This window comes from Podarcis bocagei, assembly GCF_964188305.1.
Source record: "Podarcis bocagei genome assembly, chromosome: 10".
Lineage (NCBI taxonomy): Eukaryota > Metazoa > Chordata > Lepidosauria > Squamata > Lacertidae > Podarcis > Podarcis bocagei.
Genome location: NC_138135.1, coordinates 42735280 through 42758482, shown reverse-complemented (window position 1 = coordinate 42758482; position 23203 = coordinate 42735280). Strand labels below are relative to the sequence as shown.

Here is a 23203-nt window from a genome sequence, read left to right as displayed (position 1 = left end):
ATGCACATGCTAGGGGAAAGTGTGCACATGCCAGGGATAAAAATGCATATATTAATGAAAGTAACATACGAAATGCCTTGTGTTAGAGAAAGATGCTCGCAAAAATGTGCATCTTAAGCAAAATTGCACTCAGAAATGCGTTCCGTCACGAGAAATGCACACTTAAATGCTGGTAATTTTTTTGGGTGAGGACTTTTATTTTTCAACTAAAGTGCTGCAGAGATGTGTCAAACTGAAGTCAAGCTTGGGAAAATGAGAAACCCAAATTGACAGAGTTGACCATCTCTAACGTGCACCAGAGACAAATAAAAAATAAAAAATGCCCACACGCTGACTGGGAGGGAATGCAACTGTGGCAAATATCTAGCAACTTCTACAGAATAGTATAAGGTGGCACTCTGGGAAACAAAGTTATTTACATTGTAGAAAGAACCAGCATGTTTGGCATCAGACACATAAATGGAAGTTGCCTAGATTTGTCCAAACTATGTAGCATTTTTCATGATGCTAAAGTTACCATGTTTCATACACATACATCCACAAGCCACATCTTTAACATGGGTTAATTCTGCAATTCTGTTGCTTGCAATGCCCCCTCCACCACCAGCTACAAGCACCTGCCTTGAAGCCTAACCTATGATTATATATTTACTTTCACTGAGACTGCTTCATTTCTGCTTTGACCTTCATCTTGTATCTTGACCTTGCAGAAGGGGGGGGGGGGACAGAAGAAAAGAATAAACATGGAATGCAGTGCACAAAAGAGTGTTGGTCTAATGCTGACTAAAACAAGAAAATAAATAATGTGAGATGTTGAGACAGATGAGATAATGCACTGTAGACACTCAAAGCCATTATATTCATGCATACAATATTTATATATGAGTGCTATTGGTTTCAGGTATTAAGTACCACTGAGAATATTTAAGGCTATGCTTGTCATTTGGCTTGTCCCATATATTACTGGGGTTCTGTATGTTCCCCATTTAACTTAGATGATTCCCCCCCCCCAACCCCAAATAAAATAATATTACCAACTCTCTTTTACAGATCTGGAATAGTTTATGGGAATAGTATTGTCGGTCCACAGCAAAAAGGTATGCAAGCTATGATTCAAAATGGCAGCTTCGGAGGCCTGTGTTTTTGTGAGAGGAAAACAATATGCAATTGTTAAGGGATGGGCGAATCTGTCAGTTTCAGCTTCTCTTGGTATCTCATTTTCCCCAGTCTTAATATTGGTTCTCCACATTTCCATAAAGTTAGCATCTTTTAAAAAAATTAAATAAACCCATGAAAATTCAACAGCATTTTAGTGTAGAATTCTCTGAATATACCTGTTTTTGTATGCAGTTCTACCTAATATACATGTTTTTGCAAAGCAATTTTCCCTAATAGGAAACCTTTTTACATTATTTTAACTAATAGATATATTTTGGTGCATACGATACACTGCTATATGCATTTTTGTACACATTACTTGACCAGAGAAATGCACTACAAAATTTGGAGAAGCACAAATTTCAAAGAATGGCTGCATTTCAGAAAGTGCAAAATAGGTAGATTCACCTTTAAATGTGAAGTGAAGCCAATTTGCCCTGTATCCCTAGCTAGAAGTCTTTGTTTTTGAATGGGGTCACAATCTATAATTAAAAGCAGGTCTCTGTTCTTAAATGGGGAACAATGAATAAGCCACATCTGTGATTTTGAGTGACAGGCGATATAACAAAAGTGCACAATAATGTTTCAGGGGCTGTGAAAATCCCATTGTGGCAAAATGCCATATCTGCTTTTGCAAATAAGTGTACTGAACGTGTCGTGCCAATGCTCTGAAAGGTGAACAAAAATAAAAAGGGAAGGCTTTGCACATTCCTAAAAGCAGACAGTATAAGGTATGATGGCATGTGAAATCATTCAATCTACAATTTAGAGTAGTAAAGCTAAAGAACAGGCTTATTTTTTAAAAGGATAGTAGGGTAAGAGAAACAGATTTGAAAATCAAGCGTTAGGGTTTATACACTACAGACAAGTCAAGAGGAAAACATTAGGCAAGGAGGCAGGGCAGGAGGGGAGAAACTCCTACAAGACAAATGACATGTTAGGCAGAATATGCTCTATGTAATATTAACAATAACTTTGCCTGTCACACACCCAAATCCGCAGCAAGCCACCTTGCCATCTTATATAATGTTACAGGATGGCAAATCATTTTTTTTTTAAGCAGATGGAGACAAGTGGTGGATTTTGTCTTTTTGGTTTCAAAACAAAGAATGCAGGGAAGACTTTATGGATTAGAAACAGAGTTTCCCCCTGTAGAGATGACAAGAAAGCATTCAGAGGGGATTTTGTGGCATCTTTATCTTCCTGACACAAATGTAATTCAGTTCAGCCTTGAAAGCTGCTAGCTTTGGCCTGCTGCCTGCTGCACTTATGGGTTATATTAAGGTCATGATGAATACTGCAAACCCATGTATTCATTGCACAGAATAAGACTAGGATTTCTTTTAAAAAATCTTGTTTTAGTTATGTTCTCCTACTCTTTCTTGTTATCATGATTGGTTATTAATTTGTTTATTAATTTCATTTGAAAATCCTCTGATGAACTAGAGGAGATTACCAGGTGCTTGGCACACAGTTAATGGTAGTAGCAGCAGAAAAAGAGATTTGCCATTTGGCAAGGGAAAAGAGAAGCAAAAGGGCAGGACCAAAAGTAGACCAATCACAATAAAAAAATATGGTGGTCTTGTGATCCTGGACATGGAGAAGGCACAGTTTATCAACTTTGGAGAGGATTAGGGAGACCGTAGGGCTATGAAAGCTGACTCACCTACGATCACTAAGAGCAGCATGTCTGTAGTAGAGATATTGACAAACATAATCTAGCTTCAGAATATTTGCTTCAAGGAGAAAGTATGCATTACTGAGCCACTTGATTCTTCTCCTGTTTGGATTGAAATCTGAACTAAAGAAGAATTCCCAGTTAACAATCTGACCCTAGAAAAATGGTCTGGAGGCAAAAGTCCACCCTTTGGGGTCCCTCATGGAGGCAATTGGGCTTTGGTTCCCCCCTCTAGTTTTCTGTGGAGGTCTAAAACATAGCCCTCCTTCACCACAGTGCCTCTTGGGTGCTAAGACTAACAGAGGGTGCCCACATGGTACTTCTGCCACCCTCAAATTTTTGTGGGCGGTGGTGGCCCAATAAAGTGCATTCTCCATGGCAGCCCCTAAATTGTGTCTCCCCACAGAGGTGTGCCTAACACCTCCACTATACAGTTTTTGGTAAATGCTGAAAACATACCTCTTTGACACCTGAGATGGGTGTCTTCAGGATCCACCCTACTCCTGTAAAAGTTGCTTTCACTGCATTTAACACTGGATTTTAAAGTGTTGAAACCTACCCTCGACCTGCTGGTGAAGGGTTGGTGCTGGTAAAATAATAATAGCAGCTAATAATAATAGCAACAACAATGTGACAGAGACACTCATCATTATTTTGCTAGGATGTTGTGCTTACGACAAAGGTCTCTTGAGAAGTGCAGACTCTTGTCTCTCATTCCTAGTTCCCCATGTTTTTTTCTGTGGCTTTGCTAGAGGGCTGATTGGAAGTGTTTCCCTTGGTAAAACTGTGTGTGGATATTGACAAAGCCCACCTCATGGGAAATTTTGAGGGTGCCCACTGAAGGGCTGCAATGGAAAAAGGGGGGGTTTGACACCAAAAGGCCACCCTTCTGAATTGTAAAAGTGAAGTTTGACAAAGGAATTGTCAGTCTGAATACATAACACACCTTCTTCAGCAGGAGATGCAAGTGTGTCATGGGTAAGATTCTCCGTTTACTGAAGTCTCGTGTCATTGCACACATTTCATTCCACAAGTTGGGATACAGTGGGTATGCATAGCATTTCATACTGTTGAATGGTGCCCAGTGTAATTATTAATGTCAACAATGGATTTACCCTGACAGATGTAAAGAATTGGAGGAATGATATCCTAAACATCTTTCATCATTACAAAAATCCTGTCTAATTGATGATGAACAGAACAACTTCCATACTAAGCACACATCTTATGCTGTTTAGCCTGGATTTTCGGAATCATTAGGGTCTGATGTTAAGACACTTAACATCAGGTGGGGTGGCTTTGAAATATGTTTTTGGCCCTACTTCAAAAACCCTCTGGTGAAAACTATCTGGTTAGGTTGGTTTTGGATTTGTTTCAAGCTTCAGATGTTATGACTGAGCTTTCAGCACCTTTGACAATAATAATACATAACAGGCAGACAGGAATTTATTTGGAGAACATCAGGCCAAGAACTGAAATTGCAGTGAGATGAAATGTGGATTTCTGCACATCTGAAAAGCACTTGTTTTAATTTCAAAAGTCATTGAACAATGTGCGATTCTGATATTGACAAAATATTGAACCTGCCTGACTTCGGATAAATAGAAGCTGTTCTACATGGGGGTTGAATTGCATACATTATTCTTAACTAAAGCAGCAGAATATGTAATTTATGCCATTGTGATATGAGGACCCCTCTGTTTTATTAGTGTTTGAAAATATATGAGGATTAGGATGTTAGCTTTTCATTTAATTCAGTTACTTATGAGAGATGGATGAGATTGTTAAAAATATTTTTTGATCTATCATTCTCCCCCCCCCCCTTTTTTTAGCCCATATTGCTTATGCAGTCTAAGGATGTAATACTAAGATAAAGATTAAATGTCTGGGAGAACACAAATCTAAGCATTTAATTTTCTTCCTGGTTCTCCTCTTTCCACCCTCCCCTTCATTTGATTATTCTCAAAACAACCCTGTGCAGTAGAGCAGCCTGAGAGTAATAACTGGGACAAGGTCAGTCACCCCATTAAGTTTTGAACCCACTTCTCTCGGGTTCTAGTCCAACTGCTGAATGTTCGTAGAAATTCTACTTTTTCACTTAAGGTATGACAAACTGATTCATAGAAAGCAATGTCAATCCGGGAAGTGCAATAGCCAGCCAGCAGATACTTGGAAGAGGCTGAGGGCGTTTATTATGTTATTGAAATATAGATTGGTGACTTGAGCTGTTAGTGCATTCTTTTGAAAGAGTTGTGTTTTGCATCTTTACAAGCGAAATGTTCAGCTAATCCTGATTCTTAACTTACTTTCCCCCTGCTTAAAACATCAGACATGATGCATCTGAATCACCACCTGGGGTGAGCTAGCCTGTCATCAGGAAGTGAAGAAGCCAATTTACATTTGAAAGCTCTCTTAGCCCTTCCCAGAGAAGAAAGTTGTTCTTTGAAACAACACAAGGACCTAAATATATTCTTGATGACACACTGTTAAGTGTTGACACCTTGTTAACACCAGTGGAGTGCCAGCAGAGATCACATTGACCCAAACCATCAAGGGAAACAGATAAGCTTGTGAATTCAGTCTAAAATAAATGCAGTTCTTTTTTTTCCTTTTTCTTTTTGAAGATGAAATGATTTGCTGTTATAAAACTAGAGAGAGTAGAATTATAAAAATCAAGACCTTGGCACATGGAGGAATATAATGATGTTGTGATGTTTCCTATTGCATTGCTGTGTGAATGCATCCTAAGTGAGCATTCTCTGGGGCCCTGGTTCAACAGTAGGACTCATGCTTCACATATATAAGGTCTCAGGTCCAATCCTGGACACCACCAGTTCCAGGAGCTCTGGCAGGAAAACTGGCAGGGACCCCTGGCTGAGACTTTGGAGATTCAGCGTCAGAGAAGGTGGTGATCCTGATCTAGCTAGATCCAGGTAAGTGTATGCAGTTTCATATGTTGGGTGGTGGTGGTGAATGCCCTATGTTTTCCCATCAGCTTCATGAGTTGGCATCATTATCAAATTTATCATAATTATATTTGTGGTGTAGTTTAAATGCAGTTTGATTGATTGGATTACCATAGTCTGTTTTAAGCTGCCTGCAATTAACATAAAATAGGTGGGATATAAATGTTTAACTGCATATATAAGCTACATGTGGATATTAAGTTTTTGGCCAAAAGGCTTTATTCTCTGGATGAGCAATAATTATCTGGCACATTGCTGGAATGCAACAGTTTTTAAACACACACACACTTACTTTAGAACCATTTCCAGAGCTGCATAATTAGTTATAAAATTAAACACAGCTTTAATTAAGGAGGTTTACCAGGGGCTTTCATAATTGCTATACTAACACTTTTCTATCGTACTGCACTCACTGAAGCAATTCCACGAGGAATAACTTGCACTGGACAAGCTAGCTCAATAATAACAACAACAATTTGAATTTGCATATATGGTCTTTCATGGTGCTATGCAAATCCTTACTGAGGAAAATCGCTCACTGATGCAATTTATCCAGGAATGGGTTTATTAATAAAACAATCCCTGAAACCTTTTTTTAAGATAAGAGGATTTTTATGAGCGGCTTTGCAAAGTGCCCGGGGGGTGGGGGTGGGCGGGATAACATTTGTCCAGTTCCCAGCAACATGACTAGCTTGTTTGGTTTATTTGTGTTTAGTTAGAGATGTGCAGCCTTCTCCAAAAACCTGCAGTAAGGGGCAGGATGTACTTCAGTGGTAGGCACTGGCGGAGGAAGAGGAGTGTGGAGTGTCTCAGCAATGCAGTTGGGGGAAAACTTAGTTATTTGTCTCAGCTATTTGGATATTCTTCTGATGTTTTGCTTCATTTGAGAATGTTGCCATGAAGTGGCTCCACACTTTAGCTTTGTACGATGTATAAAGATAATGCAACCGTTTCCTGAGAAATGTCACAAAATTTCAACAGTATTTGCATTTTAACTACTCCCATTGCCCCATGAATCACCTCCTACAGGTCACACTGAGGGTTCATTCATATGCATGGGCATAGCCAGGATTTTTTTTGGGGAGGGGGCAGGTTTTTGTTAGGGGGGGGAGAGAACCTCAGATTTGTATTGAGTTATATTGCTTTTTATTGATGCCTCCCCTTGGCTATGCCCATGCTCATATGAAGTGGCTACAACAGTCACTAGTTTAAAGGCAGGGATTTGTAGCAATATGTTGGAGTGTGATTGATTTCCCTCTTCTGTCAAAGGGAAAGGAGAAGAATCACACTTCATATACTGCTGAAGATGGCCTCCTTTAAAGCAGCAACACAGTCCCTCACATTCTCTCAGAAAATGCTTTGCTTAGCTCTGGCACCTCTAAGGCGGATACCATTGTCATTCTAATAATAATAATACCTTTATTGTCAATGTACAACCTGTGTACAATGAAATTAACCGAGCCTCCCCACTCCCACAAACACTCAAGGGAGTTCAAGGTGAGCTTCAGCATCTCATTCTAGAAAAAATAGCACTGATTAGGAGGGCCCTGTTCCCTCCACAGAGATACCATTTCCAGAGCCCCCTGTCACTAGGGATTCATTATCAAACCACTCTGGGGATTGTAGCTCTGAGCGGGGAATAGGGGTCTTCTAGCAACTCTCAGCGCCTTTAACAAACTACAGCCCAGAATTCTCTGTGGGAAGTCATGGCTGTTTAAAGCCCTTTAAATATATGGTGTAGATGTGGCCCCATTCCAGAGGGGTCCTAAGTCATGATGTACAGTACTGAATATGTTTCCTTAATGGTGTTTTTTTGGGGGTGAGGGACAATCGAGGTGGCCCCTAATGAGTCATATTATGCAAAATAATGCAACTGAATTTGCCAAGAAGGTTGCTGTGGGACCAGCCATCAATGGCCAAGCAGCAGCTCTCCATATGCTTAATTTATCATGCTTGAAGAGAAAAGTCCTTGAAGTCCTCTGCCCTTCCTATCACTGATGGTGTTTCCCTTTCTGCTTTCACTTTTCAGTAGAAAACTATTTCTCACACATGTAAATAATTGGCCATCTCAGCATTGTTATCACCCCCCCTTTTGTTCTAGTCTTTCAGATCTCCTTGGCATCCAGCCATTTTGGGATAACCAGGGAACCACAAGAAAGGGAACACCCAGGCAGGTCTCCGTCAGCTGTTGAGGAGTCATTTCAGTTGCTGCTGCAGCTTTGCAAAACTGAAAGTTCGACCAAACTGCTGTTAAGCTGCTGGCTGCTGGAACAATGTGGGAGTTTTGATCCATATATATATTCACTTTATGGGTAGTTACTTTACACTGGTATTATCTTTCTTTTCCCCCAAGCTGATAGTGTGTGTATCTGAATGACTGGTACTTCTGGGAATTCTTTGAAAGGAACGTTATTATTCCTCATTTTATGTTGCTATAGGGAAAGGCCTCAGCTCATTGGCAGAGCACCTCTGCTTTGCACGGAGAATATATCTGGTTCAACAGCCAGGTAGGTATGGGAATGTCTCCTGCATGGAAACATGGAGAAGTATTGTCCGTCAGTGTAGTGTACTGAGGTAGATAGACCAAAAGTCCGACTCAGTAAAAGCTTCTGTGTTTATAGATTCATAGGACAGTCCACAGATTCATAGAATCATAAAGTTAGAAGGGACCCTGAGGATCATCTAGTCCAATGCAAATATGCAGCTGTCCCATGCAGGGATCAATCCTGCAACCTTGGGCACTTTGACGTGCTTTCTAACTGCTAGGTGGGCTGGAGCTGGGACTGAGCAACGGAAGCTCACACTGTCGCGGGGATTCGAACTGCCGACCTTCCGACCGGCAAGCCCTAGGCTCAGTGGTTTAGACCTTGTGCCACCTGCGTCCCTAACCAACTAAGCTAAACAGGCCTGAATTTGTTTCCTTCATCCTCTTCTTGAATTTGGCAAAGAGAAAGAATCAGAATTTTGATGTATTACCCATTTCAATTAATATATATTTTGCAACAAAACAAAGGCTGAGATTTGGGGTTTTTTACTCACACAAAAATGTTGTCTGTCTCATTGCATGCCTTCCTCAGGTTTAACATTAATGAAGTCTGATGCTGTATACTATTTTATGGTGGATATGAGTAGCCTCATGACCACGTGTAGATCTTGGCCAGCTGCAAGGTAACCAAACAGGCATAGGTTTCTTGTCACCATCTCATATTTAATTCTAATGATCAGATTAATCTCTCATCCCCTATGCATAGAGTAGCCAATGTGCCGACCTTCAGATGTTGTTTCACTACAGGTCCCGTCATCCTTGATTATTGACTATGTTGACTGGGGCTGCTGTAGTCCAACAACATCTTCAGAGCACCATGTTGATTATCCCTGATATATATATATTCTCTTCAAGCCTATTATGCATTTAATTGAAATGTAAATAAATGGTTTTAGCAAGAAATTGTGGGCACTGCCTTACCCTTCCCATTGGTGCTTAGTAGGTTTCTTTAGGAAAACCTGAAGCATTCTATCCAGTTCACACTGTCAATTCACTGTTCATTCTGGAACTGAAACCAAGAATGAATTCATTGTGAAGCTCACCTAGATCAGTGGCGTAGCGTGGGTTCTCAGCACCCGGGGCAAGGCAAGTAATTTGCGCCCCCTAACCCATGGATTTTAGCACTCGAGTCTCTTCCACGCCCCCCCAGATGTTGCGCCAGGTGCAGCAGCCCCCCCTGCACCCCCCACGCTACGCCAGGCTACGAAGGCTGGCGCGGGAAGAAGGTCTCTTCGCCCCACTGCCAGGCTTCGGAGCAGCCATCCGAAGGCTGGCGCGGGGAGAAGGTCTCTCCGCCCCACCGCCAGGCTTCGGAGCAGCCATCCGAAGGCTGGCGCGGGGAGAAGGTGTCTCTCTGCCCCACCGCCAGCCTTCGGAGGAGGTCCGAGGACAGTGGGGTTCCTGCTTCCTCGAGGAGGGCCGGCCAAACGCGCCCCCCCAAATGTTGCGCCCGGTGCGGCTGGCACCCCTGGCACCCCCCACGCTACGCCACTGACCTAGATGCAATGCAGAACTTAAATCAGATGCTATGTGGTTGTCTGCTTGGGAAAGCTCAGCATTTCTAGAAATATCTTCTTAGACCAATGTGCCTTTCCAAGGTTCTACCCAGTCCCTAAAACATTGAGGACTTTCCCCTTGAATCTGTATGTGTCCTCAAAATATATACAGTGAGGATGTTTTGACATAAGAAACAGGCCTCTTTCAGTACATGTGGATTTGTTATTTTATTTTTACTATGCATTGTGAGATGATGGCAACATGAGATCAGAAGGACACGGCTCCCAACATGCTACCACCTCAGCCTCCATGGATCCTGATACTGCCCCCAGCCATGCCTTAGCTCATGACAGTAACTCTCCCACTTATTTAGCTTCTTCTTGCATGAAATGGCAGATTGCTCTGTAACCTAATGAACCTAATGAACATGATATGACATCTGTATGGGAGGATAGTACAACATCCTGCTTGGAACCAGGTTTAACCATGCTTCAGTTTAACATATGTTTGCCTATGTGGAAAGACCCTAGAGCCACAGCTAGAGACAGATGCATAACACAGAAAACTGAATAATGTCTGAATAGACACCTGTAAAAGCCTGAGGTGAGCCCACAGCTGCCTGTGAACATCTTATCCCAGCCAAAGGAGGCTGACAGCCAAGGGACCCTTCTTTAAAACAAGATATATTTCTCTCTCCTGCAGACAATTACTTTATTACTTATGTAGCCACTATCTGCATCCTCCTGTCATATTTCATGCTTAAATCTTCTGCAGATAGGTGCTGCTTGTTTTGAACACATGCTGATGTGAAAAGAATTGATAATCAGGGTTATTCTATCCTTTTGGTGAAGGGAATTCTAGGAAATGTAGGAATTCTAAATTCTAATTCCTTTAGAATTCTTGCACAAATTTTGCGCAGAAATACCAAGATCTGTGCAGATGGGGTGGTGTATCAGAGGAGGTTGTGCTTGGGAGATGAGATGCTAGCATAGGAATGGCACAGGAAGGAAAATGGCAGCAGGAAAACATCTATGGATATTTGATCAGAAATTATGCAATATATTACAGTGGATAAGTGAAAGAATGCTAATATTTATGTATGAATGGTGGTATGTAAATGCCCGCCATTGTCAGAGCATGTGTGTTGAAGATTTGCAAGATATACTTTGAAAAATCAGTGAAATGCCAGTGAATGCTAGCAGTAATGAGTGCCAATTTTCTCATGTACAGAAAATGTGGCAATGTATACATCACTTTGGACGCTGACAAAATTCATCATGGTATTGTCAGCATGCGAATCTTGAGATTCACCAGATTTTGGACTTCCTCTGTAACACAAACTTTCAACTGCAGTAATAATTATGACATTGGGTCGTCTGCTCCTGGAAAGTTTATTCTGTAGACATGTAATTTGCGAGTTTGGAAGATTAGGAAGTCAAAAGTAGAGGCATCTGTATTTTCTTGCTAAATCATCCATGCCCCAATGTAAACATTATAGAAACACACTCCCATTCACAATGTCTACCCTTCCTCTTTATATTAGAAATAAATGAAAGACGGGACCTTTCTAAGGCTCCAAGAAGCTCAAGGGTGGAATCTTCATTTGCTGCCTTCTTCCTTCTCTTCTCTGTTGAAATGTACCATTTGTCAATGTCATTATGGCATCCTCCATGTTTAAAACCTGGGGAAATGACCCCATCACACTCTTTCCTGCCAAAAGGGGCCTTAGTTTGCCTTGCTAGACTGCAGACTCAGGCTCCAATGTCTGCTTCCAACAACACCAAGATTACAATGAGCTTAAGAGACTTCTTGGAGCCTTTCAAATTATTGTGCTGCAGTGGCCATAGAATAGACCCATGGGAGCCCTTCATTTTAAAATTCCTATACCAAATGTGGCCGTTTCTCTGCATCTGACTTTTAAGTGTCTCTCTCCAGTTACTTCTAAATCCTCTTAGCCAGAGATAGTTCTATCTTGGGACTCATAACACTATTCCTGAAGAATCATTTTCATTTGTTTTGCCCTAGAAATCCACTGTCCTCCTTTGCCCATTTTCGCCAGTGGAAATTATTTCCTTTATAGTTTGCAGGTAACTTCCTTATTGGTTCCCAGGCTCTGTACTTTGAATCTCAAATGTTTCCATTTCCCTTCTCTGGGAAGCTAAAGAGTTCAATTTGACAGAATATATAGGCCTGCTATTCTCATTATTCTTGTTTCCCCTGTATTTAAATTTCTCCAATGCTGTCGGCTACAGCACGCTAATAATCCTTCTGTGATTTTTCAGCATAACATTTTAGTACTGGCCTTTGTTAAAGAAATGAATGTATTGGGTTACTCTTGAGAGTTAAGTAAAAGGGGATGGTTTATCATCATAAAGTTTCAGCAAACAGAAAAGCACGTAGTTCCATCGCACTATATTGTTTAAACAGGGTCAGTCTTTCAGCTGATATAAACAATAGTCTTGAAATAAAAGTGTCAGAAGAGAATGCACGGATCTTTATAGGACTGCATTCCACAGTCCTGAAAAGCGAAATATTAATCAACTGGTAAAATTCAACTTCATGCCTTTTGTTTAAAAATGAATAAAGATGGCATGTTTCCATCTCTTCTCTTTCTATCTAGGGGGTGGGGTCTTTCCAAAATGCTATTGTGTGACCCGGATGCTAATGCAGTACCTTCAAGGTACCTTTCCACACTCTGCTGAAGAACCACTGCGACCTGCCTAGTTAGCTGAGATTGATGAGCACTGCAGCCCAAAACAGCTGGAGCACACCTGGTTGGGGAATGTTGGCCTAGACTCAGAATGGGGTGATGTAGGAGGCTGGTGAATATGATATGCAGGTATTTTTGAAAACTGGCCACCCAAATTTTATGACAATTATCCAGAGAGGCAAATAAGGTGGCAGGTATGAAATCTTCAAGTATGGCAATTTCTCACAATCAGTGAGACTGGGCAGAAGTAACCATTTAGCTTTTCGCTCTTCCTGAAGTGCAAAGTGACCTGCAGTCATTTATATATTTACGTTTCTATTTTTTGAGTTGTATTTTCTCTTCATGTCATCTCCTTAGTTTCTTTAAAATATTTTCTTTTCTTTTTTTTTGGAAAAATAAATTTTGTTCAATTAAATGTGTGATTTACAAAAAAAAAAAATAAATAAAACAGCCTGATAAGCTAGGTGTTTTGAAAATTATCTATATTAAGCTAGTATTAATAGTAGAAATGCAGGTAATGTATCAGGGAAGAGATAAACTACACTACAACTTAATCCCTATTGCTAGCCCTTCAATGGAGGTTACTTAAATGGAATGCTGTAAATGTTTCCTCAAATTAATTAAAATACCAGCAGAATGATACTGGGGTTTTTTACGATGGTGGAGTTTCCCCAAGATCAAATAAGACTGGTTCAGATTAAGCAGAAATACACACACACAAGTATACACACAGAGAGAGAAATAGTTTGATTTAGCTCGGTCTGAGCCCCTTGAAGTCAGTTCAGTTTCCTTCATGCTCCTAGAGAGCCAGTGTGGTGTAGTGTAGTGTAGTGGTTAAGAGCAGTGGACTCGTAATCTGGTGAACCGGGTTCGCGTCCCCGCTCCTCCACATGCAGCTGCTGGGTGACCTTGGGCCAGTCACACTGAAGTCTCTCAGCCCCACTCACCTCACAGAGTGTTTGTTGTGGGGGAGGAAGGGAAAGGAGAATGTTAGCCGCTTTGAGACTCCTTCGGGTAGTGATAAAGCGGGATATCAAATCCAAACTCCTCCTCCTCCTCCTCCTCCTCCTCCTCCTCCTCCTCCTCCTCCTCCTCCTCTTCTTCTTCTTCTTCTTCTTCTTCTCCTCCTCCTCCTCCTATTCAGGAATGCAGTGGGGTCTGATTCCTTACCCCAATGAGCCTCCAAGTTTCCTCACCTACCTAAATCTTATTTTCCCCCATTTCTCCAACCTCCCATGAGTCTCCAACTCCCCACCTGTCCAATCTCCTGCTTGGGTGTTATTCCAGCAGAGAAATGGAACTGAATTATTCCCTGGCTCTGAATCAAATCTCAGACAGAAAGGGACTATGGGGGTAATAAAGCGTGTTCTCACTAGCAGAGAGCACGTGTTGCGGTTGGGGAGCAGGCCACCATCATGACTAGGCAATTTTGGGAACCCAAGATGAAAGGGTTAATTGGGTCGCTGGGGAAATTTGGGTGTTGCAAAATTGGAGGAGGGGTTTAGAGTCTATAAATTGAGGAGCTAGACTAGGGGACTTCCTCTTGGCCGTTTTGCATCGGATCACATGGAGCACTTGGACAATCTTCTCATTGTCTGGTTACATTTCTTTATTTCTTTATTTCCCCTTTCTTTTTAATCCTCTCTAGTCCCTTAAATAATTTAATTCCCCCCTTTTCCTGTTTGATTTCCCACCCCACCCCACCCCTTACCCTGCCCTGTGGGAAGATTCTCCCTGTATCTGTGGCTTGCCTTTCCCAATAGGGAGAGAGAGCCCCCGTTAGGGGCTTTCTTTCGCAAAAAGGTTTCCCCCATTTCTCTTGTTGAAATTGTGGGGCTAGTCAGGGCTGTTCCCAGATTAGCTGGTATCACTTTCGTTTATAGTATCCCCGGAGATTGGCTTTATTTTGAGTGTGTGCAGCGCTGTTGGCCAAATTTTAAGCTAGCCTTGGGTGGGAGCACTAATTTGAGTTCCTTTAATATTGTTATGACATTGCTCGCTATAGGAATGTATCTGCTTGCAGGCCCAGTTGCTGCTAATCTATATCTGAGGCAGACAGAGGGCCCCAGAGGCTCCCTGTGCCTCCAAGGACTATGAGCACTCTGTATATGCTCTTGAACTATGCTGTTTCTGAATGAGTTTATTTTCTTTAAGTTTGTTTTGCCCTGATAGTGGCGACTGCCATTTTAGAGATGAGCCATTGTGGCTTAGTGGCTAAAGTGTAGGACTAGGACCTGGGAGACAGGGTTCATATCCCCCTCTTAGCCATTGTCATAACAAAACAAACAAACTGCTCCTTTTGGGCTATTCTGTTGCTGGGTAGTTTGGCCCATTTGTGATAGAAGAACTTTGGGTTTCTTGAAGGGGCGCTTCCCTCTAAAAGGGCAAGCAGGGGTACCTGGACAAGCTGTGGGCTACCTCAACTCTGCTATTTCACTGGAAACATTTATGCCTGGCCTAGCAGGTGATCCTAGGGGTTTGCCCTAGAATTTGATGGCCTGGAAGCGTTTCCAGCCTGAATAGTGTCCCCATGTGGTCCATGAAGCTTTGGTTTCACTGGGTCAGCGCATAGTGCCGGTAATGCCTAGGTTTCAGGATTGGTCCCTGTATGGGACAGCTGCATGCTCCCCCATTGCTCTACCTGGACACTTAGGTCCTTTTGGTGGTTACCTCACTGCGAGGGATGTAACGGGCGCCACGTTTGCAACATGCAACTGGGAGAAAGCACCTTTGTGTGCCTGCATTGCAGTTTGCTCTGTGCGTTGCAGAGCACGGCGCTGCACGGGCTGCAATTGCATTGCATTGCGTGAGAGATTTGCAGTTGCATTGCACAGAGGGTGTGTGCATTGCATGGAGGGTGTGTGTGCATTGCACGGAGTGTGTAGTTGCATTGCCCAAAGTGTGTTGTATTGCACGAAGTGTGTTGTTGCATTGTACGAAGTGGGTTGCTGCATTGCACGAAGTGGGTTGTTGCATTGCACGGAAGGTGTGTGCATTGCACGGAGGGTGTGTGCATTGCATGGAGGGTGTAGTTGCATTGCAGAGAGTGTTTTTTGCATTGCACAGAGTGTGTGTGCATTGCACGGGGTACATAGTTGCATTGAACGGAGGGTGTGTGCAGTGCACGGAGTGTGTAGTTGCATTGCATGGAATGTAGTTGCATTGCATGGAGTATGTGCATTGCAGGGAGTGTGTTTTGTATTGCACGGAGTGTGTAGTTGCATTGCACGGAGGGTTTGTGCGTGCATTGCACGGAGTGTGTAGTTGCATTGCACAGAGCATGTTTTTTGCATTGCACGGAGTGTGTAGTTGCATTGCACGGAGTGTGTAGTTGCATTGCATGGAGAGTGTGTGCACTGCACGGAGTGTGTGTTTTGTTTTTGTTTTCTTTTTGTTTTTGTTTTGCATTGCACAGAGTGTGTGTCTGAAAAGGAAGCTGGCTCGGTGGCAGCTTTGTCGGGACTTCTTTAGGGGTTCTGGCCAGCGTCGGCCCTGTAAATTTACATATCATGATGGCAGCACAAGATGCCCCCTGCCCAAGCGGGGGCTGGAAGCTGGCAAGCAATAGCTCAATACTTTTTGCCCAATATTCCCATTTTATTTAGGGATCCAGTTGGATATCGTTGCTACAACATACCACTTGCCTATGGAGAAGCTGTCTGCCTTGAAGGAAGTTATTTTGTAATCCTTCCTCTGTAGCAAGTGATGCTTCATCAGATCCGATCTTGCTGGGTCACTTAATTAATCTTCCCACTAGGCCAGGCTGCCTGAGGTCCCCTTACCTTTGTGTACGCCTACCAAGTGTGGTGAAGGCAGATATTCAGGCGATGGTAGCAATTCCTGCATGTATGCAATAGTAGTTCGCCATGGCAGGATACCTTGAACCCGCACAGGGATTTTCATGCTGGTGCTGCTGGATCTTTGCCCTTTGGTTTTAATTCAAGGGTTGCTGGTGTGCAAAGCTAGGGCCTCAAGCCCGGTGTGGTGAGGCAATCATGTGACATAACTTTTCTTGAGTTTTCCCCATTGTAGTAGCAGTTCACATGTGGCCCGAGGAGTTCAGTGACCATCGGATCGGCTTTTGGTTTGATAACCAGGTAGTGGTGAGCATCTTGGCAAAACAGTCCTCACGCTCTAGCACAGTCTCTGCCGCCCTGCTCATACTTTCGAGCTGCGCCGCTTAAGGTTTAATATTGTGCTTTCTACTCTCCAAATTACGGGATCCTCTAACAATGTCGCTGACACTCTATCCCACTTTCAGATGAAGCGCTTCAGATCCTGGGCTCCAGACTCAGCTATTGCCAGACTTTTCCAGACCACCTGTGGCATTTTGACAACAATTAGTAATTACAGAGAGCGACAGCTTCCATTTCCCCTTCTGCTTTTACCTCTTATGGGAAGGATGGATTTCTTAGCCTTAAGCTGGCAGTCCTCGGCCATTCAGATGAATTGGCCCCCATCCTCTGAGCAGATCCTGCAGTATTTGGTCCACCTGCTGCAGATTGGGCGTGCTGTTATAACTATAAGAATTCAGTCCGCTGCAATGTCTGTTACACTGAAGCTTTAATTTTCAGAGACCCTTGCATAAAGTTTGTAGTGCGCAGGGCCTTGGAAGGTTGGAATAGGCTCCAACCTCATAGGACAGTGGGCAGGAAGTCGGTCAATTTTACCTATGCAGTATCTGTAACAAGTTAAAACTTGTCTGCTGGTTAAGATCAATGCAAGACTCCTTTCAGTAGTCCATTGCATTTTCGCCCTGAGGAAATGGTTGTTGGAGCCAGTACGGGGCTGAGAGTCTGGAGGCTTATTGCTTCAGGACTTTTCCTCATCCTTTGGAGCTTGTCATTAGAGTTGGGAACTCCAAAAACAGACTTAGTGGGCAGGAGTGCCACAATCAGGCTTCCCGCCACAGGTGAGGAGGGCCCTTGCCCGGTTATGGATAACAGAATATTTGGCTTTTTATTCCCTGGGGGGCTGGCCCGCTCCTAGTGCATGAAAATGGGTTCCTGTTAGCCAGGCATCAATGTGCTCACGTTGTGCACCAGTTATTACGGCCTGCGGCTTGCTTACCGCTGAACACGCCTCATTCCTTACGATTAGGTGCTGCTGCAAAGGCTGCACACTGGGGGCCTGGCAGTAGACAGGATTGTGAATACGGGTCATTGGAAGTCTGACGCTGACAAGGGTTATATCAGGAAGTGTCACAATGATGTCTGTGCTGATGCTTGTCTGTTATTTCCTCTTTTCATAGGAGCAGCTGTGCACATTTGGGCCACAGCATTGTACACTAGGCTGGCAAGCATGTTGAGTTTGGACTGGGGCGCCATCTCAGTCTTCCTGCCCAAGTGAACATATACCGGATGTCCAGATGGGGAATGCTTGGGAGGAGATCCTTCCTTTGGTGTGGTCGGGTGTGACCTGTGCAGGTCCTCCCGCAGTGCTGGTGGTACAGCTGGGCGAGAATGTTTGCTGTCTTCCTCCAGCATAAGTTTGCATTCCTGCATGCAAGAGGGCTTGGATTGAGTTGATGGCAGCTCTCCCTGGACTCAAAATAATTTAATGCATTGGTTCAAGGTGGTCTGGAGGGGGGGGTTGGAGCACCTGTCCCCTCCAATGTGCAAAGATATTCCATTCAAGGGAATCCAAGGATTCGCCATGCTTTTGTCACCCCCTTTCGAGGGCTAGGGCCACGCAAGAGTTCCTGGGAGCATTTGGGGGTGAGCTTGAGTCTGATCCTGGTTCATTGCTCCCCCACGCTGTTTATTTGTACTGACAATATGGTGGGGCCCAGTTGTCAGTGCTGCCCTGCCGAGGTCAGGTGCAGCTAGTCAGGAACCAATGCCTAGACAAACTACCACCGAGCAGGCCAGAAAGCATGTTAATAAGGCGGTGGACAATAGAATAAAATAAATAAAGTAAATAAAATAACAAATAAAATAAAATAGGTCCTTGCTTTAGGTGGGTTCTGGAATATTGCACCCTGCTATTTTTCTTCAAGGCAGTTGCCCCCTTTAGGGCAGATGGGGTGCATCTTTCCCCTATGGGGAACAACACCTGGCGGGATGCGATTGCCTTGGGATTCATTGCTCCCCCACAATGTTTGCTGGTACTGACGATATGGTGGGGCCCAGTCGTCAGTGCTGCCCTGCTGAGGTCGGGTGCAGCTAGTCGGGAACCAATGCCTAGCAGGCACCAATTTCGAAGGTGATGCGGAAGGCGATTCTGGCTTGTGGCGGCACAGCTGGTGATTTTGCTCCCCATTCATTTAGGATTGGGGCTGCCTCGACCGCAGCTCACTGGGGCTTGTCAGCCGCCAAAATAAAGGATTTGGGCCGCTGGAAATCGGGTGCGTTCAGAGGTTATGTTCGCTAACATGGTTTCTTACATTGTTTTTTTTTTATTATTATTATTTATCTCAGGTTTAGCAGCTGTCCGCATCTGGATGGTGGGGCTCAGCATCATCCACTGGGCTGGTGTAGCAGCACGACAGTCGGAAAAGGGTACAGGTCTTGGCCTTCCTCCACATATTCAGTTGTCTTGGCTGTCCAGACGGGGAATGCGCTGGCCGGAGCTCCTGCCTCGGATCCGGAGACAGTTGCTAAGGGAAGGACCCCCATTGGCCATTGTGGTGCAGCTGGGTGAGAACGACCTGGTTTCTACGGACTGTTTTTCCCTTCGTGCTGCAATTTTAGCGGACTTGGAGACGCTGCGGGCTCTGATGCCAGTAGCGAAAATTTTTGGGTCAAGGCTGCTACAACGGCGCGCTTGGAGGGGCAGTCGTTGCCCAGCCGCCATTGAGAGAGCCAGGGGCCGCATCAACTCCGCAGTGACGAGAAAGGTCTTGGAGTTCGGCGGCGATGTGATTTTTCATCCTGAGATTTCTTCTCAGAGGCCAGATTTATTCCGAGATGATGGCGTGCACCTTTCTGCTTCGGGTAATGAAGCTTGGCTAGGTGCGGTGGTGGCCAAGCTGAGGTCTTGGCTGGGGCTGTGAGTGGTTTGGCGGGGAGCCGTGGGCTCCATGGCGGTTAGGCATTGGTTAAATTGGTGCTTGGAGGGGTAAGGTGCCTATCCCTCCAAATGATGCGAATGGGAATTCCGTTAAAGGAATCCAGGGGCTTGCCATCCTTTCGTCCTTGTCCGTGGAGCCGGACTTGGGCCGGGCAAGACCCCACCGGAACATGAGGGTGAGAGGTGTTGGACTGCATTTACCCAGCCTCATTTCTCCCCAATACTTGTTTCCCACGCTGGCTTCCGGTGGTGTCCGGAAGTGCCAGCGCTGTCCTTGGGGGGGCAAGGACATAGTCATAACCAATGCCTAAGCAACCACTCACATTTTCTGTATTTAAATAAAGTTGTGGCCAAAATTATGCCAAAAACCTTAAACAAAAAATTAACGTGTGCTGTGTGAATTTTTTTGGGGGGTGGCACTGCGGAACTCAACACGCAAAGCGTGTTCTCACTAGCAGAGAGCACGTGTTGCGGTTGGGGAGCAGGCCACCATCATGACTAGGCAATTTTGGGAACCCAAGATGAAAGGGTTAATTGGGTCGCTGGGGAAATTTGGGTGTTGCAAAATTGGAGGAGGGGTTTAGAGTCTATAAATTGAGGAGCTAGACTAGGGGACTTCCTCTTGGCCGTTTTGCATCGGATCACCCGCCCCCCCTCCCTTTTATAGGGTGGTTCTTGGGTTCATTTGACCTTGCTATGCCTGTCATGGGGTCGTTCGCCTTTGAGCGGGGGCCTAGTAGGAATTTTGCCATTTGGCTGATTGGCTCTTGCCACTTGGTTTTTGCCTACTGCGTAGCAAATCGTCACAACTTGTAAGGTTGGCGGTTAGGCATTGGTTAAATTGGTGCTTGGAGGGGTAAGGTGCCTATCCCTCCAAATGATGCGAATGGGAATTCCGTTAAAGGAATCCAGGGGCTTGCCATCCTTTCGTCCTTGTCCGTGGAGCCGGACTTGGGCCGGGCAAGACCCCACCGGAACATGAGGGTGAGAGGTGTTGGACTGCATTTACCCAGCCTCATTTCTCCCCAATACTTGTTTCCCACGCTGGCTTCCGGTGGTGTCCGGAAGTGCCAGCGCTGTCCTTGGGGGGGCAAGGACATAGTCATAACCAATGCCTAAGCAACCACTCACATTTTCTGTATTTAAATAAAGTTGTGGCCAAAATTATGCCAAAAACCTTAAACAAAAAATTAACGTGTGCTGTGTGAATTTTTTTGGGGGGTGGCACTGCGGAACTCAACACGCAATGCTTGCCTTACATTTGAGGTGAGTTGTATGAGTTTTATCAGGAAGAAATCCAAGTCTCATTGAATTTCTAATATACTGATACATTTAGGGAAGCAGCAGGGTTAGTCTTTCCCTACAAAGTCAGGATCCCCATTCAATAAACTAAAATATAGCATTCCTATAAATAGAATATTTCATCACTTGCCAACGCTGTGTGTCTCTTAATATTCACTGGAATTGTCAACTGTGTCTTTCTTTGGGAGGTCTTGGGGGTCTTCACATGCAATTATTATTTCTGTTTGTCTAAATAATTTTGTAACCTGCTCTTCAGCCAAAAACAAGCAAGGCTCCAGAGCAATTTACAAATATCAGTAAAAAGACGTTTCTTAGTCTCAGGTTTAAACTTGAAAATAATAATATGATAATAACCACTATATCTCTGAAACCTCTGTGCCTTACATAGATCAGTTTTTTTGGTCTGATGAAGATTCTCTTGGTCATACAGCTTTGGTAAGAGGACAAACTGCTAACATTCTGTATTCTATGCAAGCGTTAAATGCATAAGTGCCTCAATCTGTTTTGCATAATTATTGTAATTAGCAGTACAATCCTATTCTTGCCCTCTTGGAATCAAGTCCCTTTCCCCCACCCAGTAAGTGAGTAAAGGATTGTGGGCTGAGTTCCAAAAACTTTACAATCATGTGTGTACTTCCAGTTTTGCAGCTATTTATGATCAAATGCTAAATATCCCATTTGCAAGCATCTATTTATGCTTCTCTTCTTTAACATCCAACCGTACATGGAGGTTTGGACAGTGAACCTAATTATATGAAATTTTACCTAATGAATCGCTTATAAGTGCTCCTATTTTTCACATTTCATGGCTGACAAATGAAAATTAAAATCTGTAAAAAGTGCATAATGAAATGTTAAACCCATAAATACTCAACGCGCACACAGCTACTATAATGTGAAAAATATTTTCAATAGCACAATTTCCCTGGGCATGACACTAATTGCTTTCTGTTGTGGCTGTTTGGTTTTATTCAAAGGAGTAAAATGATGAAAATGAAACTTTCAGTCAGTATTTGCAAAAATATGTGTGCACTCTCACTTTTGCCAATTGCAGAAATTCTCTAAAAAGAGTGAAGCAAACAGATCTCACTTTGTTTAGTGTTCCATTCATTCTTCAGACAAATGCTAACCACTATTCCACTGAACAATGAAATCTTTGCATTCAAAAATGTAGTTGTGACTTCCATTTAACAACCAGAACAAGAACATTATTGCAAGACCTTCACCAGAACAATATAAAATACAACTTAAAATGAAATAAAATCACAACTAATGTGGGTCCTAAAATATATATAACTCAGGTGACAAAGGACAAGGTAAAGACAAAAGCTGAATAATGAAGGTGCCAAGTATGAGGGAATTCTGCACCTTGTAGAAAAGTATGCCTTCTCATGGCTCCCACCACCCAGACACCTGAGGATGGTGGAACTAACAAGAATCCGCCCCTCTGCTGATCTTATCATCTGAGGTCTGTAAGAAATAAGGTAGTCTTTCAAATGTCTGGAGTTTAAGTGATTTGGGTTTTTAAACACCTAGTATGAATATCTCAAATGTTTTCAAATAGGTAATGGTAAAAGGTAAAGAACCCCTGGACATGGGGTTGCGGCGCTCATCTTGCTTTCAGGCCAAGGAAGCCGGCGTTTGTCCACAGACAGCTTTCCAGGCCATGTGGCCTGTATGACTAAACTGCTTCTGGTGCATGGGGCACCATGAAGAAAGCCAGAGTGCACAGAAATGCTGTTTACCTACCTGCTGCAGCGGTACCTATTTATCTACTTGCACTCGCATGCTTTCGAACTGCAAGGTTGGCAGAAGCTGGGACAGAACAATGAGAGCTCACTCCATCGCGGGAGTTCAAACCGCTGACCTTCTGGTCGGCAAGCCCAAGAGGCTCAGTGGTTTAAACCACAGTGCCACCCACATCCCAATAGTGGGTATATGAGTTCAAAGGGAACCCCAGCTACTAATCTGGCTGCTGCATTTTTGGCCAGTTGAAGTTTACGACATGTCTTCGAGGGCAGCTCTAGTGTATGGCAATAATCTGATCTGGAAGGTATCAGAGCATAGAGTAACAGGACCAAGACATCTCTGTCCCAAAGTGGCCATAGCTAGCAAAACAAACAGCTGAAAATAAGCACTCCTAGCCACTGAGGCCACTCCAGTAGCACCCCCAAGAGATGGGCTTGCTCCTTCCAGGGAAACACTATCCCATCCAGGACAGGCTGTCTCCACATCGCCTGCACTCAAAAGCTTGGTTGTTATGTTTCCTTGTGTCCTTGCATTTAGCATTTATCTTTCGGTCATATAAAATGACCTATGATTAAGTCCCATTGAAC

At 43.7% G+C, this 23203-nt stretch overlaps 1 long non-coding RNA gene across 1 annotated transcript; it reads left to right on the top strand.

Moving 5' to 3' along the window:
* Positions 1 to 5394: 5394 nt before the first annotated feature.
* Positions 5395 to 22321, top strand: LOC308596361. Its single transcript, XR_014012491.1, has 4 exons — positions 5395 to 5769; positions 7904 to 7976; positions 21261 to 21302; positions 22169 to 22321. It is a non-coding gene; the product is annotated as an uncharacterized lncRNA (long non-coding RNA).
* The last annotated feature ends 882 nt before the right edge of the window (positions 22322 to 23203 follow it).